This window comes from Anabrus simplex, chromosome 1, assembly GCF_040414725.1.
Source record: "Anabrus simplex isolate iqAnaSimp1 chromosome 1, ASM4041472v1, whole genome shotgun sequence".
NCBI classification, from domain to species: domain Eukaryota; kingdom Metazoa; phylum Arthropoda; class Insecta; order Orthoptera; family Tettigoniidae; genus Anabrus; species Anabrus simplex.
Genome location: NC_090265.1, coordinates 703,558,209 through 703,576,376, shown reverse-complemented (window position 1 = coordinate 703,576,376; position 18,168 = coordinate 703,558,209).

Genomic DNA, 18,168 nt, shown 5'->3' with positions numbered 1-18,168 from the left:
AGGCCTACATAAAATATTTATTTTCATTTCATTATACGTCTACGCTCTAGGGTTGCTTTTTCCCTCGGACTCAGCGAGGGATCCCACCTCTACCGTCTCAAGGGCAGTATCCTGGAACGTGAGACTTTGGGTCGGGGATACAACTGAGGAGGAGGACCAGTACCTCGCCTAGGTGGCCTCACTTGCTATGCTGAACAGGGGCCTCGTGGGGTATAGGAAGATTGGAACGGAGGGAGTGTCGTAGTATTGTTCTGTTATAATACTGTTCGTCCCTCTCTTCTCCTTCCAGTGAAGATGCTGACCAAAGAAAATTACAGGGCCCTGTTGATCCTTCTGCTCCTGCAGGTGGTAGCTTCATTCAACGGACATGTAAGTGAACAATTCGCTTAAATACCTACAAGTTCCTTGTCTTTAGAATTAAAAAATCGTCATAAATTAACCGGTAGGGTGTGTGTTCCTTTTATTCTGTATACTAATTAGAGAGATTTACAGATTCTAACGTATTATTATTATTATTATTATTATTATTATTATTATTATTATTATTATTATTATTATTATTATTATTATTATTATTATTATTATTATTATTATTATTATTATTATAAGGAGCGCGATTGAGATTATTTAGCTGATGCCGTTGCGTTTTTCTTCTTCCAAAATATGTTCATCTTCTCGCTGTGGCTTTTCCTGCGATCTTATGACCAGGTTTTGTTGGTGGTAGAGCTTGGATGATGTTTAAAGCGGTGATTGTCGACTAATCTTCTGAACTTAGATCTGTTTAACACAGTGTCATTTGTGATTCCTATTTTCTGAAGATCTTTTCGAACTTCGAGCAGCCAGTTTATTTCTTACTTTCATTGATAGGGCAAGGTTCAGAATTATATTGGTCAATCTCTGATTACTCGTTCTGGGAATATGTCCATAAAATTTCAAACGTCTTTTCCGAAATGTATCTGAGATATTATAATATAATAATGTTAATAATAATGTTTTAATGCAGCCACTGGCCATAAAACAAGAATACAATCATATATATACATCCATACCTGCTTAGTTCTGGCGGAAATCACTATCATGAGATTTCCTTATCATCCAAATTCCCCCTGTACAGACTGGTCAAAAAATTGCCCTTAAGATTTTATAAGATGTTAAAGAGAGACTGTCGATCGACCGAATAGTACGCTTTTTTGAAGTCGACGAAACTACAAATAATCGGAGAGCTTCGGGTTGCTCTATATTTCAATATCGTCTCCAAGTTAAAAATTTGTTCAAACAGGAACGCCCAGATCGGAAACCGGCTTGATATTCTCCAATTTTGTGTTCAAGCTGTTCTTGTACTCTTTGAATAAGACGCGCGGAGAGAATCTTGTAGGTGACTTGAACGAGGGAAATCCCTCACCTTTCTTGTGTAACGGTTGGGTAAGTGCGCATTTCCATTCTTCAGGTAGCTTTTATTTTTTTCAGATGTCTATGATTATCAGTATGAGCTCCTCAAGTGTATTTGGGCCTATGTTCTTCAAGAGTTCTGCACCTATGCCATCTTCTCCAGACGCCCTGGTATTTTTTAGTCTGAAGATGTGTCTCTGAATTTCTTCTTTGGTAGGGATTCAGGGTTTACGTGTACAGGGGTTTCTTTGGGCCATCATAATTTTGGCTCCTAGCAATTGAGTAATTCAGAGAAATAGCCAACTCCTTACAATTATCCTGGTTAGACAGCGCGAGTTTTCCGTCTTGTTTTCGGAAGCATAATTCTGTGGGTAGTATCCTCGGATTCTTTTTGCGAAAGTCCTGTAGAAGTCTCGCATATTGTGATATTGGAAATCTTTTTCTATAGATTTCAATTGGTCCTTCATGTATCTCCTCTCCGTTTGTCTGATTACTTTTGACCCTTCCTTTCTTGTCTGAAGATAGTGTTGTTGAGTCTCAAGTAACTTCTTACAGTTATATTTCTGGAAAGCTCTCTTTCGCTTTTCCAGTGCTTCTTCACATGCAGAGTCCCACAATGGGTATTTCTTCAATGGAATCGTCTCTTTAGCTCTCGTAATGATCTTTTCATGGAACTGTTGCCAGGTGTCCGCCTTTTCCTTTTCCCATTCTTCTTTTATGTTAGTTTTTCGTGTCAAACTTCTGAAGATGAGATTTCTTGCAGTGGATTCTTTTAGGGGTAAATTTCACTTTGATACGCACTGAATAGTGATCAGAATCAATATTAGCTCCTCTTCGAACTTGCAAATCATGAATTTCTTGCTGTAAAGGATGTGTAATGGCCACATGGTCGATCTGATATTCTCCGAGAGATTGTAAAGGTGATCTCCAGGTCTTCTGTTTTCGAGGATGCTTCCTCAGAGAGGTGGACATTATCATCAGGTTGTTCTGTTGGCACAGTTCAATAAGTCTCATTCCATTCTTTTTGGTGAATTTATGAGCTAAGTATTTACCTACGGTCTTTTGGTATTTTTCCCTACTAATCTGTGCATTGAAATCACCTAGTAATATCTTTGTGTCTTCTCTGGGGACTGTTGCCAAGATTTTTTCGAGTTTAGATCAGAGTTCTACCTTTTGCAAGTCCTTATTTTCAATGTTCATGAGAGCATGTACATTAATTAGTGTGCATTTTTTCTCACATTGTAAGCGCATCGTCATTACTCTATTACTTATGGGAGTGACTTCTTTTATCGAATCAACTATGCTTTGGTGAACTACAAACGCCAAACCCAAAAGAGAGGTGCCACCTCTTCCTATTCGTTTGTCTGTTTTACGTTTGAAAATACGGTAATTACCACAGTCTAGTGTGCTTTCACCTGTAAGGAGTGTTTCCTGAAGAGCTAGTATCTGTATCCTTTGTCGATCTAGATCTGATGTTAAGGTGCCTAGTTTGCCTGGTTGTAGTAATGTGTTAATGTTGAAGGTCGCGATGTATGTGGGTTTCTTTGATGGTAGTTTGCCAGAGAACTCCGACTTTCTCTGTGATCGTGGTAGCCCAGGTCCCCCAGAATCCGAAAACCTGGTTGCAGTCCTTGGACGGGTGGATCTGTTACCACCTGGGGTAATTCTGTAATTACTCTCACGAATCATAATTGCTTGTAATCAAGGATTAGTTCAGTGTTTCCACTGGGAGTTTAAAACCAGGGATTGCTAGTTCCTGGAACGTAATTTGTGCAGCCGTAAACAGACGCTGACCACTTTGCCGTTCGATCCAAGTCAGATGCGAAGTGGATTTCATTTTTGGTTCTTCCGCCCTCTCTGCCATTGAGACATTAAGTCCTTTTCTGCCATCGAAGCCGTTGACCACAGTTTGATTCCGCGAGTGCTTACTTGACTAGGTCTTATTCGCACCTGTCCTGTATATCTACAGGAAACTTCCCCTATTAGATATTGGGACGCGCCATGTCGGGGTTGAGAGTCCCATCCCAGTGTCTCACGCAAGGTTATGCTTAGCTCGTACTTAGTTCGGAACTAAACCCCCACGCGAACTGACCAGGTAATAATGCAGTATGCTGTCCAGTAGAGAAGTGTCGCATTGCCAGTCTTAAAGATGGCTGATAATAGTGGCGGGCTATGTGACTTAGGTAACACCGAGAATATAAAGAATAGTGCATAATATGTTATTCGTGGTTTCTATGGAAGTAATGACAAAGGAAAACAAAATGGGGGCAGTTAGGTCAAAAGTGTTATTCAGATATACGGAATGACCTCTACGTAGTGTTACCTATGGAATAATTGTTACAATTATCAAGATGGCGGTCATTTATGGCACAAAATTCATATTAAATATTACCCCAAAAAACACTATTATAAAATAACAAAATCACAAGATAACACGAACACATTTTTAGCACCAAAAGTTAAACCACTATTATTCCTCGAAAGTCACAAACGAAGTACAGTTCTTCTGTATAAGCCGACATAAGACGCAGCACTATTATACATGATCTTACCCACTGCGCACGGTTTATTTATTTATTTTATTTATTTATTTATTTATTTATTTATTTATTTATTTATTTATTTATTTATTTATTTATTTATTTATTTATTTATTTATTTATTTTCGGTTCCTTTTGGCCTACTAGGGACCACGGGTCTCGTCTTAACTCTTAGCTATGGTCTTCTTCTGCTTTTTCTTGGCCCAGTACGCTTTTATTTCCTGGCTGTGTGCCTGCTTCCTTCCATCCATCCACTTAGGTCTGGTGATCCCTGTACTCTTTCTGCATGTCAGGAACAGTGGGAAGACTCCCTGTAGGATGGCCTGCCGGTACTGAGATCGGTTCTCTGCGGTCTCTAACGGGATCTGTAATTCCTCTAGGTCTCATTTTACTGAGGTGATCCACTTGGTTTTAGAAGCCTTTCCCCTACTTATCACCTTGAGGATTCTGCTGGTGAGCCTGCAGGGTTTCAGGCGGGTCATGTGCCCATAGAAAGTCAGTCACCTTTTCCTCATACATGTGACTATGTCTCCCTGATGTTCGTAGAGCTCGTTGTTGTGCCTGATCGTGTAGGTACCATCCTCCTCTCTTATGGGTCCTGGTATCCTTCTCAAGATCTTCCTCTCTTTCCTGAGTAGGCCCTTTCGAATCATCAAGAGACACTCAGAGGCGTAGAGTACAGAGGGTCTTACTACTGAGTTGTAGTGCTTCAGCTTTGGGTTCTTGGAGATTATTTATTTATTTATTTATTTATTTATTTATTTATTTATTTATTTATTTATTTATTTATTTATTTATTTATTTCCTGTTCTTTGTTTTACAATTTTCTTTACGCCGCACCGACACAGATAGGGCTAATGGCGACGATGGGATGGGAAAGGCCTAGGAGTGGGAAGGTAGCGGCCGTGGCCTTAATTAAGGTTCATCCCCAGCATTTGTCTGGTGTGAAAATGGGAAACCACTGAAAACCATCTTCAGGGCTGGGGTTCGAACCCACTATCTCCTGGAGACAGGTTCACAGCTGCGCGCTCCTAACCGCACGGCCAACTCGCCCGGTGTGTTCGGTTATTTATTTGCTGTCCACATACCTATTATGTATTCTCTGCTTGTTATTGCCCATAATTTGTTGTCCGTGTGTTTATTTTTTTATGTACTTATTACAAAGTTGTTTTCTTGTTTGTTGTCCGATTCCTTGTGTAAAATGTTTTTTATTTGTCATATTACATACAAGAAATGTACTTTGCAGGGACTATTTTTTTTATCGCGTAGAAGACCGTCTTGTAAACTTGAGGTTGTGGAATTTTTGTTCACGTCGCACAGACACAGATAGGTCTTATGGCGACGATGGGATAGGTTGTGGAATCAGTCCCTCGCAACCGATTAGCATTTGATGGAGTTTGCTGCGAGAGACTCGTTGGTCCCTTAAGGAATAATTTCGGGCGCATAGAAGATGTAGTCACGTTGAAGGAAAAGCAATTGTATTATTAATAATTTTGGTTGTTGTTGATGATATCACAAACCGAAGTGATCTTTACAAAGCGATCGTTATCTGAGTAACGAAGCTTGAAAAATGGAGCCACTCTCCGGATTCTGGCCCTATCTCATTAACCGACAAGAACAGTCGATGCACTGGAGAACTCTATTCAATTCCTTGATGATGAGAGCGTATCACATGGTGGAGTGTGCTGGTCAAGACTCATATCCGCTTTACTGAGCACCAGTTCAGCGGTGGTGAACTACTGTAGTGGGGGTAGTCTATCATAAAACAGTCCGATCATGGACCAAAGGCGGTCAGCGCGAGCTACTCAGAAGAAATTACACAAGTCAATTGCTTTCTCTTCGTAATTATGCACCACTCCGCAAGAGTTGTGTCACTCCATTTAATAGCCAGTCCACTTCACCTTACCACATTTAGCTACGTACGTTTGGCCAGATTATTGACATAGGAGTCGATATATGTCGCAAGCGTACCATCGATGGATGGATGGAAAGTAAGCAATGTTAGATTCTTTCTTTCTTTCTTTCTTTCTTTCTTTCTTTCTTTCTTTCTTTCTTAATCGGTTTACCCTCCAGGGTCGGTTTTCCCTCGAACTCAGCGAGGGATCCCACCTCTACCGCCTCAAGAGCAGTGTCCTGGAGCGTGAGACTTTGAAACGGCGATACAACTGGAGAAGAGGGCCAGTACCTCGCCCAGGTGGCCCCATCTGCTATGCTAAACAGGGGCCTTGTGAGGGATTGGAAGGGATAGACAAGGAAGAGGGAAAGAAGCGGCCGTAGCCTTAAGTACCGTCCCGGTATTTGCCTGGAGAAGAAGTGGGAAACCACGGAAAACCACTTCGAGGATGGCTAAGGAGGGATTCGAGAAACCCCTCTCTACTTAGTTGACCTCCCGAGGCTGAGCGGACGCCGTTCCAGCCCTCGTATCAATTTTGAAGCTTCATGGCAGAGCGAAGAGTCGAACCCGGACTTCCGGGAGTGGCAGAAACCACTGCTGACTGAAATGTTTGCACTACCTCTAAACTGACGTTCTGAGGGACTTCCGAAAAAAAGAGTAGTATTACAGAAATGTTAGGTTTACAAACTTCGGGCTGGGTAGATTTGGGAGTAACGAGACGAGGTGATCGACTATGCGGTATGTTCCGAGCTGTTAGTGGAGAGATGGCATTGAATGACATTAGGAGACGAATAGGCTCCTTGGCTGAATGGTCTGCTCCGAGGGCCCGGGTTCGATTCTCGGCCGGGCCGGAGATTTTAGCCTTAAATGGTTCATTCCTCTGGCGCGGGGACTGAGTCACTGTACTGCCCCCCAGCATCCCTGTAATTCACAGACAACAATATCTTCCACTACAATTACACACAGTTCCATATACGGGAGATGCTGTCCACCCTTGTCGGAGGGTCTGCACTACAAGAGCTGCACCAGGCAAGAATAAAGCACACGAAATTATTATTATTATTATTATTATTAGTAGTAGTAGTAGTAGTAGTATCCGGCTCCTTGGCTAAATGAGTAGCGTGCCGGCCTTTGGTCACAGGGTTCCCGGGTTCGATTCCTGGCAGGGTCTGGAATTGTAACCATAATTGGTTAAATCCCCTGGTACGGTGACTGGGTGTATGTGTCGTCGTCATCATCAGTTCGTCCTCATCACGGCGCGCCCTCTAGGGAGTCAAATCAAAAGACATGCACCTGGCGAGCCGAAGTCCTCGGACACATCCCGGCACTAAAAGCCATACGCTATTTCATTTCAGCTGTAGTATAGTAGTATATCTGCCTCTGTGGTGCAGTGGTTAGTGTGATTAACTCCCACCCCCAGAGACCCGGGTTCGATTCCCAGCTCTGCCAGGAAATTTTAAAAGTGATATGAGGACTCAGCCTCGGGAGGTCAACTGAGTAGATGGGGGTTCGATTCCCACCTCAGTCATCCTAGAAGTGGTTTTCCTAGGTTTCCCACTTCTCCAGGCAAATGCTGGGACGGTACCTAGCTTACGGCCAGGGCCGCTTCATTCCCTCGTCCTTGACTATTCTTTCAAATATACCCATCCATCCACAAGGCTCCTGTTCAGCATAGCAGGTGAGGTAGCCTGGGCGATGTACTGGTCCTCCTCACCAGTTGTATCCCCCGACCCAACGTCTCACACTCAAAGACACTAACTTTGAGGTGGTAGAGATGGGATCCCTCACTGAGTCCAAGGGAAAAGCCAACCGTGGACGGTAAACGAATTAAGGAATATAGTAAACGAATAAGTTTAAAAGTAGGAAAGATAATAATAAAGCTCGAATTCAAGAGCAGACACTGCGGCAAATATTCGTTTGTAGGAAGAGGAATTAGGGATTGAAATAGTTTACCAAGGGACATGTTCGAAAAGATTCCAGATTCTTTGAACTCATTTCAGAAAAAGCTTGGTAAACATCTTTTTTTCTTTCTTTCTTTTTTTTTTTTTTTTGCTTTACGTCGCACTGACACATATATGTTTTATGGCGACGATGGGATAGGAAAGGCCTAGGAATTGGAAGGAAGCGGCCGCGGCCTTAATTAAGGTACAGGCCCGGCATTTGCCTGGTGTGAAAATGGGAAACCACGGAAAACCATCTTCAGGGCTACCGACAGTGGGGCTCGAACCCACTATCTCCCGATTACTGGATACTGGCCGCACTTAAGCGACTGCAGCTATCGAGCTCGGTCTATCACAAGGGGGACAGCTCTAAATGCAGATCATAGGTGATTGATGATTTAGTGTTCTTGATTATTATAGTCGAAGAGTTATTTTCGTTACTCTGCATGAAGTAAATCGGGTGTTAACTTCGAGAAAGTTTGTTTCCTTGCGGGTGAGGGCGTAAGGAACGATCTTCTCCTTATTCGAGCGCCTGTTAAGGTTGTTGGGGTCACGGTGCAGGTTGTGTCGCAGACATTATGTAGTTTCGCCCACAACTCACGTCTAGACTTCTGGTTTCCTGATTACAACACTCTTTACTACTTTAGCTTATTGCATCACTGACAACATAAGATATAAGTTATTTAAAGTGCGGCTTAATTACTAGTAGGCCTATATTTTACCTATTTAAAAGACTACGTACATGACCAACATTATTTATTTAGGGTATGGATTTATAGGTACAATACATACGTACATGATTTTTGAAAGCAAACTATATATTTTTGTCTAGGTTGTTTATATAACTAATTGTCTGGAAACGCACAAGCAAAATCTCTGATGTCGCCATTGTATTTTCTTTTTGGACACTCGGTGATAATACGTTTGGTGGTCTGCTTAGAGGCAACACAGTCGCAGTTAGGTTTAGGAATTATTTTCCATTTGCAGTAGAAATCTGCGCAGGTACCATGGCCCGATCGTATTCTGTTAAGCGTAGACCAGGTTTTACGAGTAAGCTCAAATCCAGGTGGCAGCGATGAACCAATTTGTGGCAGAGTTGACTGAGGCCTCGTATCTTGTTTTCCCTGCCATTCTTTAGTTATATTGAATTTGTTACTCTTCAGCTGCCTCTGTGGATGCGTGGTAGAGTGTCGGCCTCCGGATCCCAAGATAGCGGGTTCAAACCTGGCAGAGGTAGCCGGATTTTTGAAGGGCGGAAAAAAGTCCATTCGACACTCCTTGTCGTACGATGTCGGCATGTAAAAGATCTCTAATGATACATTTGGTATTTACCCGACAAAATTAATTAAATCTCAGCCATAGACGCCCAAGAGAGATCCGCTTTACTCTGTCTGCCATCTAGCGGACCTAGAGTAAAACGGAACGTCGAAATTGACGAGCAGAGAGCCAGATGGCGTCAAATCGAAATATCTGCAAACGGTAGCTGAGGCCATACGATGATTATTATTATTATTATTATTATTATTATTATTATTATTATTTTATTGGTATTCTTCATTTCTATTGTAGTTCTCATTGGTGAATTTCGGGACGTTAGGGATTCAGATAGACATCAGTAATATCGCCATGTATTGGTAACTGGGGATTATTCATTACTTTCTTGAACTCCCTAAGGAGAGCGTTTTTACGTTTTTGCGCCGGTGATGAGATGCATCATGGTGTTGAGCGGCGTGTCTATGAGGTTGCTGTGGAGCACAGTACTCGGCGGCCGTAAACACAAGTCCCAGAGCTGTGAATCGAAGTTAAGTTGCCGTTGAACCCCAAGTTGTACCACATAATTTTTTGAATTACATTAGTTCTTACTTTGGATTGGATGTTATGAAGGTGTTGTCTAAAGGAGAGTGTTCTATCTGAGGTGACTCCTAGATATTTAGAGAATCTATTATGTTTCAATAATTGATTTCCAATGTACACCTGCAATTGTTTATTATCCATCTTGTTGTTTAGTTGGAAACAACATACTTCTGTTTTGTTGGCATTAGGTGTAAGTCTCCACAACTTAAAGTACTGTATCAACTCTCTAAGCACGTCCGTCAGGGTCATCTCGGATTTCTCGAATATTGTATCTCCGGTAGCAATTGCTCAGTTATCAGCATAACCAAATTTTCTTGAAAGTGTGGCAGGCATATCTGAGATAATATACTGCATACGCTAAATAAAATTGGAGCAAGAACAGAATCCTGAGGAAGTCCAATATTTAGCGAACAGGTGACCAGACATATTTATTTCCTGGTCAAGATACAATCGGTGGCTTTTATTGATCTGACAGCAACCTATGATATAGTCTGCAAGAATAGACTGCTCTTCAAGTTTCTGAAAGTGATACCATGTAAGACGACTGCCCGGCTCTTGAATAACATGCCAAGTCAAAGACTTCTCGAAGTACATAGGAAGGATGCTGTGAGCACCAAAAGATGACCAACAATAAAGAGGTTCCTCAGCTGTTGAAGTTAGGAAACGAAAAATATAAGGAGAGTTAAAAGCTTTAAGTATTCGGGGGAAACATTACAAGGGAATGGGTCGGAAAAGAATGCCATTAAGTAGCGGACGAGAAATGGCCTTTCATGTAACGAGAAACACCTACAAAAAAATGCTTACGTCTTATGAGGCTAAATTGAGGAATCTAGGTATTGTTGTTAAACCTGAATGGCTGTATGTAGCAAAAACATTCGATATGACTGGTAGAAGTGGATTTGAAATTATCCGAAAAAGAGGAAGAAAAATACAATGTGTTTGTTTGCTGGTAAAACATCATCTCTCTGGTAGCTCATTTTGTAAAACATATGCGGAAGACAATTAATACTAATTTATTAACCATATTTATATCAAATACTTAAGAAGTTCAGGTACACACTGCGCGCGGCGATCATTGCTAACTAACCGATAAGTGAAAAATAGTAGCTCAAGTTCAAATCTACAATCGACCATTGTTGCTGAGACAAGTCCAACATTCCCTCCAGCCCACTGTAAACGGCGTCCAACAGAGCAGCTGAGCGGGACACACAAAAAATCACTTCAATAATGCAAATACCAACAGATACAAGAAAAATTGTACAAATCAACATATAAAAAGGTCAGTCCCAACACTATGAAAAATGTTAGGTCCTAGTATTAAATTTACCGAGCTCAACAGCTTCAGTCGTTTAAGTGCGGCCAGTATCCAGTATTCGGGAGATAGTAGGTTCGAACCCCACTGTCGGCAGCCCTGAAAATGGTTTTCCGTGGTTTCCCATTTTCACACCAGGCAAATGCTGGGGCTGTACCTTAATTAAGGCCACGGCCGCTTCCTTCCCACTCCTAGCCCTTTCCTGTCCCATCGTCGCCGTAAGACCTATCTGTGTCGGTGCGACGTAAAACAACTAGCAAAAAAAAAGTATTAAATTAATGAGGTGACTCAAATCTAACGAAGAATTGAACTGATGAGAAAGAGAAGGTTACAGTTCTATGGAGACTTGTTGAGGATGGACAGTAACAGACTAACAAAGAGAATCTTTGAATTCTTCAGGAAAACAAGATAGAGCTGAAATGGTTTCTAGAAGTGAGGGAAGACTTGATGAAGACAGGGAGATCCAGAAGATTATATCATAGACACAAATCGATTTAGAGAACTCGTCAGAAAGTTCCGTGGTTTCGAGGAGTTTGAGGAAACACTGGTGAGAAAAGAAAGATCCTATACAGAAGAGCAGAAGAAGGAAGTAGGATAAAATGAAATACTAGCAGAGAGTGAAGACAGAGAAGGCTAAAAAATACCGCAAAGATTGTCAAACATTGTCCATAGATGGCCGAAACGGAGGAAAACAATAATCCGAAATGCAAAATTAAGGCAGACGTAGAAAAGAAAGAAAGGAAGAAGGAAAAATCTTAAGAAACATTTTTGGACCAGTCTGCACAGGGGGAATCTAGATGATAAAGGAGTCACATGACTTATAATACCAACACTCAGAGAAAGTCTCAGACACATTAAGGAAAATACGTTTGAAATATTACGGACATATTATCAGAATGAGTAATCAGAAAATGAAAATCCACAGCCTGTTTCCAGTCATTGGACTGGGTCAGGAATGGAATGAATGAAGCCCCCATCTAGCGGTGAGGGTAGGAATTGTGCCGGCTGCCGAAGCATGTAGCACTCCTCTGGTGCAATGATTAATGAATGACAGATGAAATGATACTGTTAGAGTGTTGCTGGAATGAAAGATGATAGGGAAAACCGCAGTACCCGGAGAAAAACCTGTCCCGCCTCCGCTTTGTCCAGCACAAATCTCACATGGAGTGATCGGGATTTGAACCATGGTACCCAGCGGTGAGAGACCGGCGCGCTGCCGCCTGAGCCACGGAGGCAGAACGAGTAATCAGAGATTGACCAAAACAATTCTGAACCTTGCCGTACCAATGAAAGTTAAAAACAATTCGCTGCTTGAAGTTGGAAAAGATCTTCACGAAATAGGCACCAGAGATGACACTGTGTTAGACAGATCTAAGTTCAGAAAATTAGTCGACAATCACTGCTTTCGAGCACTACCACCAACAAAACCTTGTCACAAGGTCGCAAGAAAAGCCACACCGAGAAGATGAAGAGGTTTTTGGAGAACAAAAAGACAACGACATCAGCTAAAGATGATTTCCAGCCCATATGTGGCGACGGGGGCTATTTTCACCTCAAATAATCTCATAGCGATTCCCAGTGAACGTTTTATGATTATTTTAATATCGTACATGGCTTTGGTTGCCACTGTTGCTCGACACTTCATGTGGGCTCTGTAGACTCTAGCTGTTGTTTGTAATGTCAATCCTAGATATAATAATAATTGTACCGGGCGGTACACCTCCACTCCGCTAATTTAAAATGTGCGCCAGTTGAAACTCCTCTGCTGGAGGAAGTCTGAACTTTATCTACGCTACTAATTCTCTACTTTCTCAGAAGATGTCACCACGTGGAAAATTTTGAGTTTTTGAACTGTGTCATTTTTGATGTGGTTTTGTTTCACTTGAAGTAAGAAGTGTGAACTTTCTCTTCTAGAGGACACTACTGAAGATCTACAATAGTGCAACCTAGTGCGGAGTCAAAGAACTATTTTTTTTGGAGAAAATTTAATTTCAAGAGTTTGTTCTTTGTTAAATTTCTTTCAGTCATTGTTTAAGTTGGCAATATTCACCCCTTCTTTCCCCTTGTGTTGAACCTAACCAATCCCGAATTTCTTAAATTAATTTCTATCCAATCAGATGTATTTTCCCCCAACTTGAATCTGTTGCGGGGTTCTACCCAATAAAGAGTTTGTGGGAGGGTGTTTTCTTTCCCCTAACGCCTAGAACCTTCCGCGAGAGGATATAAACTGCTGATTTTTGGGTCTCTGCGCCACTTCTGTTCCATCTTTCAGTGTATTAAGTACATAGCAGGAGGCGGGAAGCGCCTCTTTCCTCGGCAGCGGTCAACAATAAGGTAATGGCCGATTAATAAATTATTTCCTTGCTAGCTCAGCAGTTTAACTTTCGGGGCGGGTTCGAAGCGATCCACTATGTAACCTTTTCCTAAAATGTAACTACTCTTTTCTTCTATTCTCTTGTAAAGCTACATACTGGGATAGAGAGTGCTAACCCTCTCGAGCTCCCACTCATATTGTTTTGAGGTGAACTTATTTTTCACAACCTATTCTTCGATAACGTAAAACTATTGTTCTTTTCTTAAGTCACCTCTGTAGTATGGGATTAGCCCTTGCATCAGTGGCCTAAGAGCCAAAATAGGTCTTAAAAACAAAGTGCATTAGGAGTGCAAGTTCGCCTCCTCAAATTGTTAACTTAGAGGTCATTTAATTAATCCTCTTTTCATTTACTAGACCTCAATAGATTGGGTATTTTACCCCTGTGTTTTGGTCCGTTGAGGACAACTTGAAGGTGGAGTTTGGTGTGGCCTGGGAGAAGGCTTAAATCTGAGAGCGAGTGGCTCTTTTAAAAATCGATTGTGGTATGCCTCGTGGAGGCTTTTCAGTGTAAATTGGAGCAAGGGCTCCGAGGTATGAATGGGGTTTTCTGCCCCTCTGTTGAAACTTGTGTTTTGGAGGTAAAACTGGGCTGATTGCCCAAGCATTGTGTTTTCGGGGCTCGAAGCCCAAATCCTGTAAATATTGTGACTCCCCTTTGATTTGCTACTTTGTACCTGCCATACTTGTTATTTCTTTGTTTTTGAAAAGAAAATATAACCTTGTTAAATTTTACATTAACTTTGATTCCGTAGTTTGAGACCCGTTCACGCCCGCACCTTCTTTCACCTCTACCTACCACCAAAACACGGTAACAAGTGGTAGCAGAGCGTGGTTGAATGGGTCTCAATTTAGCCCCTTTTGACGGCTAGACATTGTTTTGATCCGAACTCTAACCATTTTCTCAGTTGCTGGAATTTTTTGATTTTTTCCAAATTGTTCTGTCATCATGCCTGGCCCTCGCGATGTTCTCCTTCTTAACTATTTGCGCAAGGAGGAGTTGATCTACGAATTAACTATCAGAAATGTGCAATCTGGAGGCACGGTTGCAATAGACACTAACAAGCTTAGAGAGTCCCTTGATTTGCCCATTTCCATCCCCAATTTGGGAGAGAAAGAAATTATCGATCAGATGTTGAAGGACGGTATTATTAGGCCCTCTAAGTCAGCGTATTCTTCGCCTATTTTTTTGGTCCCGAAACCCCAAGGAGGCTTCAGGCCTGTTATTGATTACAGGGCTCTCAATCGGAAGGTGGTGTTACAATCTGTGCCCCTTCCTGACCTTCATTCTTGTTTTTCATGGTTTCGTAAGGCCAAGTTCTTTACTATCTTGGACTTAAATCAGGCCTACAATCAAATTCCCCTTGCCGAAGAGTCTAAACACCTTACAGCGTTTGCCACGGACTGGAATTTATATGAATACAACCGCGTGCCTTTCGGGCTCCCCACGGGAGCAGCTGTACTCACTAGGCTACTAGATAGGGTCTTCTCCGACATCAAATTCGAGTACTTATATCACTACTTAGATGATGTCGTCGTATTTTCAGAGACTTTTGAAGAACATCTAGATCATCTGCGAGAAGTTCTCGATCGCCTTCGTAAGGCTGGGTTAACTGTTAAGTTGTCCAAGGTTGCCTTCGCTAAGCCCTCTATGTCCTTCCTAGGGCATATTGTGTCACCTGATCATTCTAGGACCCAGGCCATCCGTGATTTTAAACCTCCCAAGGACATTAAAGGTATCGCCAGGTTCATTGGTATGGTGAATTTCTTCAGAAAGTTCATTCCTAACTTTGCTAATAGAGCGGCGCCCTTAAACCTTCTTCGTAGGAAAGGCATCAAATTCGAGTGGGGACCTTCTCAACAAGCCGCGTTTGAAGATCTGAAATTAGCTCTCTGTAATGCCCCTGTCCTTGCTATGCCTGATTTCTCAAAGAAATTCATTGTCCAAACGGACGCGTCATCGTCAGCTGTAGCTGCAGTCCTTCTTCAAGAGACTGAACTAGGGAGGCGACCCATCGCCTATGCATCTAGGACTTTATCGGCTCAAGAAGCCAAGTACTCCATATATGAGCTCGAAGGGTTGGCAGTCTTATTTGGCTTAGAAAAGTTCCGTCTCTATCTGGAACATGTCAAATTCGACCTGGAGACAGATAATCTAGCCTTAAGCTGGGTCTTAGGTAGGCCGCGTCGTACTGGTCGTATAGCCCGTTGGGCCATCCGTATTTCTGCCTTCCAATTCGATGTCAGGCATATCAGAGGTACCGAAAATGTTGTTGCTGATGGACTCAGCCGTATGTTTCATAACGACGTCGAGACCCACGAACCGGTCGACAGTTCATCACCTCCCGAGTCCATACTATCGGGTGTTAATGCCATCTTAACAGATGCTCCCATGCTTTTTAGAGATATTGAGAAATACCAACGTGAAGATCCGACGCTGGCTCCGATAATGGAATCCCTTTCTTCTGGGGAACATGTTGTCCCTTATGTTCTGAGGAATGGTGTTTTATGTTGCCCTTCGAGGCATGACAAGATGATGAAAGTTGTCGTTCCAGCTGTTCTGGTACCTATGATCTTCAAGTATTATCATGAGACCCCATTAGGAGGGCATCTGGGTATCTTTAAAACTCGTGAAAAGATTCGTGAAATGTTCATCTGGAAAGGTATGGACGGTGAAATCCGTGAACTTGTAAAAGCTTGTAAATCTTGTTTGCTTAGTAAACCCACCATGTCCACCAAGGTAGGCCTTTTGTCTTCGCATCAAGCGTCGCGCCCCATGGAACGCCTGTATATCGATTATGTAGGACCCTTCCCCCAGTCAAAGGGTAATGCTAACAAGTTCATCTTTGTGTGTGTAGATGGTTTTACCAGATTTTCTTGGTTATTTCCGACTAAGCTGGCTACCGCTCAGTCTACCATTACCTGCTTAAATTCTATTTTTGCTTCTTTTGGTCCGTGTCAATATATTGTATCTGATAATGCTAAGGCGTTCACATCAAATTTATTTCGTAAATTCTGTTTTGACTTGTCCATCTCTCATGTAACTACTTCTGCTTATTACCCGCAACCATCTCTGGCTGAACGGGTTAACCGTAATCTCAGGTCCGCACTTATTGCCTATCATCATGAAGATCATTCCAGGTGGGACACGTCCCTGCATTGGATAGCTTTTGCTTTGAATTCGGCGGTTCATGAATCTCACAAGTTCACTCCAGCTTCTTTGATGTTCAAGTTTGTTCCCAACTCGCCGCTCTCTAACCTCTGGTCTCTGAGTGACATTCTACCCGAGACAATAGATCCGGATAATATTAAAGATCTTTGGAAGAAGGCTAAAGCCAATCTTAAAGTGTCTCATGAAAAGGTTAGGGAAAGGTATGATCGTGGACGGAGACCCACCCCTTTGGAGGTAGGTGACCAGGTTATGGTCAAAAATTTTGTTCCCGCGGGCAAGCTTGCCCCCAGATTTCATGGGCCATGCATCATTCTCGATTTTCTCACACCGGTTACATTGTTAGTAAGTAATCCAGCCACCGAGAGGATATTTAGGGTTCACCTGTCCCAGGTGAAACCGTTGTAAATTTTGTGTCAACTTGCTTCATATAATTTTATAGGAATATGATGGTTATATTTTTTTTTGAGTTCAACTTTTAAGGCTTTCTGCCCCTTCTATAATATTTTGTTTTATATGTAAGCATTTCTTGTAAACCTCCCCCGACTGTTAAACTGCCATCCTGTCCTTGCCACGGCCATTACCACGCTCCCGTCTCCTGCTCCAATACACACTGTGGCTTCATAATATTATATGCCATGGATATCTGCACGCCGCTGACCCCTCAACCTCCTCACCAAGCCTGTGCCCTCTAAACCATGATGATGGTCCAACACAATTCTGCCGCCTAGCTTTGATGTTTCAGTGCCCCCGCAGCCGCGCGGCGCCGTGCAGCAACTGGAGCAGAGGACGGGCCCCCTCGGCCCCAGCGAGGACGACATGTGCACGGCGAGCCGGAGCTCTCCTCCCGGCCAAGGCTGATGTGCGGCGCACGACCCGCTACTTGCCCGCAGCCTGTATATGTTCACCGCGGGCGCGGCGTGTTTCAACACCTCTGCTCCCCTCATAGTGCGGGCGAGCGGTATCTCAGGGTACTTGAGGGGTCCGAGCGGCCTCCTTTGGACGCAAGCTGCAACGGCCGGTCTGGCCATCCAACTTCATCAACCTCAACTACATGGACAGTTACGATAAGCAATGACTACACTTGGGAATTCAACAGCAATATTTGGTGGACATTACAAAAAAATTTCATCACTTTTAAGTATTAAAAGGTTATCTTCAGAATTCTACTTCTACAAACTTAAAAACTATTCTTCATCTGCAACAACAAAATTTTGAAACTAAAGCAAACCAAATTAAGAAAACCTTATAAATTTTTTTGGCAATTAATCTCCATATCTACATCAAAACTTGGACTTTGTTTTCAAACAATTTCATGTGTCACCCCGGGAGGAACTTTGGGGGGGGGGGGAGGTCTGTACCGGGCGGTACACCTCCACTCCGCTAATTTAAAATGTGCGCCAGTTGAAACTCCTCTGCTGGAGGAAGTCTGAACTTTATCTACGCTACTAATTCTCTACTTTCTCAGAAGATGTCACCACGTGGAAAATTTTGAGTTTTTGAACTGTGTCATTTTTGATGTGGTTTTGTTTCACTTGAAGTAAGAAGTGTGAACTTTCTCTTCTAGAGGACACTACTGAAGATCTACAATAGTGCAACCTAGTGCGGAGTCAAAGAACTATTTTTTTTGGAGAAAATTTAATTTCAAGAGTTTGTTCTTTGTTAAATTTCTTTCAGTCATTGTTTAAGTTGGCAATAT